At 45.1% G+C, this 4,834-nt stretch overlaps 1 long non-coding RNA gene across 1 annotated transcript; it reads left to right on the forward strand.

Annotated features, from left to right (window-relative positions):
- Nucleotides 1–2,046: 2,046 nt before the first annotated feature.
- On the forward strand, nt 2,047–4,817 carry LOC143418779 (uncharacterized). Its single transcript, XR_013098796.1, has 4 exons — nt 2,047–2,130; nt 2,241–2,305; nt 4,266–4,571; nt 4,685–4,817. It is a non-coding gene; the product is annotated as an uncharacterized LOC143418779 (long non-coding RNA).
- Nucleotides 4,818–4,834: the final 17 nt, after the last annotated feature.

Here is a 4,834-nt window from a genome sequence, read left to right on the forward strand (position 1 = left end):
ATGCATAAGTCCTCCGGCTGGTTCGAGAGGGAGAAATGTTCCGTCGGGGCGATCTGCGTCTGCCCGTCCAGCCGCGGTCTCCTCTCCGGTCCCCGCGCCGCCGAACAACGGTCCACTGTTCATCCGTAGCAAATGTGGGCATGGTTGTGTCCACTGATGTCCTTAGCAGTGTCGTGTGGTCACTTTTGACCGTGCTGCTAATGCTATTTGGTTCTGTGCTAACGGATCACTCGTACTGCTGACTTATGGTTACTGAGCGTTTTATTATTGCTCAAACTCAAAAAATCAGAAAATACATACATACAGATCAAGCCAATGTCGCGACGTTTCGGTTTGTGATAAACCTTCTTCAGGCTGGCTTGTAAAAGAAGCAAAAGAGTCCATATAATAGCGTCCGGTGCAGATTGTGTGTCGTACCAGAAACGTTCATACAGGTTGTGTGTGGATCGGACAACACTTCCCAGAATGACTAGGGTACCCGGGCATTTTTTGAAACAGTCAGCAGTCCACCCATTGGTGTGGCCCGCAGTGTCAGTCCGATCGAGGCTCTGATTGGTCACGCCCATGAATGCTGCTTTCACGGACCTCTGGAAAACTGACATGTCAGTGAACATGCTGCTTTCGCGGACCTCTGGAAAGCCGACATGTCCGTGAACATGTTGTAGATTCCCATCCCGGAACATGGGTGTGGAAAATGGCCGGACTCAGTCTTTTTAACATGTACAGTTGTTCAATATACATTCAATATACAATATACTATAATATAATGCAGTTCAATGTCCTGTCATGTCTCTCATTCAAGGAAAAGCAGTTTCAGATTGGTAATGAACCTTATGTACATAAAATGAATTCAAACAGGCAGTGAAAAGTCCCAGTGAGTGTACATAGTATTGATATGGCACACTGCCTGTTAATAATCCACAACAATAGATCTGTGAGGGTCCAATGCCCTCCACAAAGGGATTAAGAAGGCAGTAGTGGTTTCAATTACAAAACATGAGTATGCGGTATCCCTCAGTATATATTTGTTGTTCTGACCTTATGACCTCTGACATTCACACAGTTTTTTATAAAATATAGAGAAATATATACACCATGCACAAGTGAGTGTTTCTCTCTCTTCCCATTAGGGCATAGCCGTGGGGGGCCCCGGAGACACCCAAGTGAGCGTACAGGCGGCACGGGCCGGTTAGGGGAAAACAAATTTGGGAGTCCGGTCCCCGAAGGGGGCCGGGCTCCAATGCACAGACCACACCTGTTCTCCTCTCAGACGTTCAGGAGCCCCCAAAGTACACTTCAAATGGAGTTTAAGGTGAGTTTGTGTGAAAAAGGTTTAAGGTGGTATGGACCCCACTGAGGTTAAGTTAAGGGCCGAAATTGTCCCTTATGTTGGGCCCACTGAGGTTAGGATTAGGGCCTGTTTTAGGGGTAAGGGGAATAGCCAATAAGCTAATTGGATGGTTAGGTTTAGGTCTGGGGTTGACTTTTGCATAGGGGTAAATATGGTTAGGTTTAGGGCCAAATTTACCTCCTGCATGGGGTCCACTGAGGTTAGGTTAAGGGCCGGTTTCAGGGGTGGGGTTCTCCTCCACTGTCCTACACAGAAAACTGAAACATATCTCCTCAAGCACAAAAATGTAAACATGAGAGCAACAATAACAACTATACACAATGTCCTGGGTTTGGTTCACCTAAATCCCTTTTCATTGAGGCCTCTTGGGTGAACCGTGTCTAATTTGGCTATCCAGGTCTTTTCAGCTCTCCTCCTCAGCTGTGGTGTCCACCTCGGATTGAGCTGGATTACAGTTGCTGTAACAGAGTCCCAGCCGTGTGACAAAAAGTGTTTTACCAGGTATGTGTGAGTGTTCTTTTTATGTAGAATGTTATACCTGTGCTGAGTGAATCTAGTTAAGAGTGTGTTTCCCGTTTCACCCACATATTGGATTCCACATTTCTTACAGCTGATCAAGTACACACAATTTTTGGACCTTGGGGTACCTTTGCACAAAGACAGAAAAACATTGCCATTAAAACGACTGCGCAACCATTTACGGTGCTGGAAAAATTGCCCCTGGTCTCTGCGTCTAGGCTCAGAGAGAGGCGGAACCTTTGCTTTAATCAGGAGATCATGTAAGTTTTTATTTCTCCTGAAGGCTGCAATTACCTTATGATCTTGTAGCAATTGTGTATCCTGAGCAAATTTCTGGAAATTGTTCTTGATGACTCTGACCATTTTGCAGGTGGAGGGGGCATATGTGACAATCAGTGGGAGGAGAGGAGAGACATCAATGGGTTTAATTTGCAGGTAAGAGTTGAAGCACTGTCTTAAGAAGGAGCGAGAATACCCCCTAGTGGAGAGTGCTGAGAATAGGATTTTGACTGCTTTATCAAAATCAGTCCGCTGCGTGCAGATTCGGTGGAATCTGAGCAATTGGGACTTGATTATGCCAGCAAATGTGTGTTTAGGATGCAGGCTCGTTTTGAACAGAAGGGCATGTGTGTCTGTGGGCTTGAAAAAAACTTTTATATTCAATTTCTGGTCATTAAGGAAATTGGGGCCCTTGAATGTGGTTGTATCTAAAAAGTCAATTGAGGTTTTGTTGATGGTTGATTTTAGTTTAATGGAAGCATTGTGGTCATTAAGAGTCCTCAAAAACACTTCAAAATCCTGCTCTGAATGTTGCCAAATACCCCAGATGTCATCTAAGAATCGGTAATAGTGCAGTGGTTTTTTCACACACTTATTAAGGGCCAAGGTTTCCCACTCAGCCATAAAAATGTTGGCATACGCCGGTGCAAACTTTTTCCCCATGGCAGTCCCCTTTATCTGCAAATAGAAGTCTCCGTTAAACTCAAAATCATTCCTCATCAGATTGATTTCCAATAGCTGTAACAGTTCTTTATCTGGTCTCTTCTTATTTGGATATTTTTGGAAAATTCTCCTAATGGAGTTGATTCCCTCCCCGATGTCTATGTTTGTATAAAGACTATCAATATCCATGGAGAACAGAAAAGAGTCAACGGGCACCTCTATTTGTTTGACTTTCTCAACAAAGTCATACGTGTCCTTTATATAGCTTGCGTGTCTTATGGACAAGGGATTCAGAAAATGGTCCAAGTATTCGGCTGTGTAATATGTCTCACTGTCACAGTCCGAGACAATAGGTCTACCTGGAGGGACCTGGAAAGGAATACTCCACTTAGTGGGCTCCTTATGGATTTTTGGAAGCATATAAAAGAGTCTTCCCCGTGGTTCAGAGGACCCGAGTAAATAGTTCCTTTGCTTAATGTTGATGAATTTCTTTTGATGTAGATTATTAATAATTTTCTCCACTATTGGCATTGTTTCTAAATAGATGGGTTTTTTTAATTTCTTATAATATGTTTTATCATTAAGTTGCCTGTAGCCCTCCTCCAGATATTGTTCTCTGTCGAGAATAACCACAGCACTACCTTTGTCTGCCGGTTTTATGATGATTTGTTTGTTTGTTTTCAATTCCGTTAGCGCTTTTGTTTCCTCTGATGTTAAATTGGGTTTAATGCGGTCTATACGGAATTGGTTCTGGAAGTATTCGTGGTCCGCTTTCACCAAGGTCAGAACCTGTGGTGGAAGCTGACCAATGGGCGGAGACCAGTCCGATTTTGGAGTGAAAGGCCGTGGTTCCGAATTGGTCTTATCTCTATAAAATATGGCCAATTTGACCCGTCTGTGATACTGTTGGATGTCATATTTACACTGTAGTCGTAAATTTCTATTGTAGCCTTTCGTCGGTATAAAGGTAAGGCCTCTATTTAACAGGGTCCTCTGAGCAGTGGTAGGTTGAAATGTTTTAGACAAGTTCATCACACCATCAATTACATTCTTTTCATTATCACTCACCCCCCCCAATGTACAGGGCTTATGGGGATTGTCCGTTTAGGTACATCTCCCAGTGTTGTAGCATGGCTTCAGATGTACCACGTGACCAATGAATGTCGTCACCTTCTGTGGTGAAAATGTCTGGAGTGAGAGCTGGGATGTGGTTCTTTAAGCCTGAAATGAAAGCATTCAGGTGCAGTAATGTGTCTTGTTCTACCTGAGGAAGGGCAGAAGAAAAGTTAATTTCAGGCACAAAAATGTCAGCTTCAGGGAACTTTTCTCGAGCTGCTCTCAGTGCCCTTTTCAGCTCCAGTATTGGCACATTTTTGTCTCTTTGTGATCTATTGTTAATTCCAAAGGACAGGACCAGTGTTGTCACTGATGTGTCAGTGGTGGCTCTCTCCAGCAGGTTCTCAGCATGCCACCATTTGGCTCCCGGGAAGCTGTCGATCTGCAGGCTGTCATCTGCAAAGGGAGGAAGTCTGCTGACGTTGGAATCGCCGACGATGATCCAAGGCTCCTTGATGTGTAGATGCCAGTCTTTCAGTTTCTTGCGGGTGTTGGGATGTCTTGTTGGGGTCCGCACCTGCTGTTCTGATGAGGCTGGTGAAGGAGGAGAAGACGATGGAGACGGTTCCTCTGTTATTCTCATTTGGAGTTGAGTCTGTACGCAGGAGTTTAGCCTGTCTACGTCGCTGCGACGTGGGCCCGGGTGAGTCACTCGTTGTGGTTCAGTCACTGTAGCTGTGTTATTTTGCTTTGTCTTTTGGGGGGTGGATTCCCCCTGTGTGAGGTCAAGCACCTCAGTGTTCATCTCCTCCACAGGTTGTGGTGGTTGGATGGGGGGAGAGAGAGGAGAAGGTGAAAACTCCTGGATTGGAGTCTCTTGGGATGTGACGACGGTCCCTTTCACTCTCTGGTCCCTCGGCGCCGCCGGAGCGGGTTCTGACATTTGTGGAGTCTCTGGAGGAGCGG

The sequence above is a fragment of the Maylandia zebra genome, linkage group LG5 (assembly GCF_041146795.1).
Source record: "Maylandia zebra isolate NMK-2024a linkage group LG5, Mzebra_GT3a, whole genome shotgun sequence".
Classification (NCBI taxonomy): domain Eukaryota; kingdom Metazoa; phylum Chordata; class Actinopteri; order Cichliformes; family Cichlidae; genus Maylandia; species Maylandia zebra.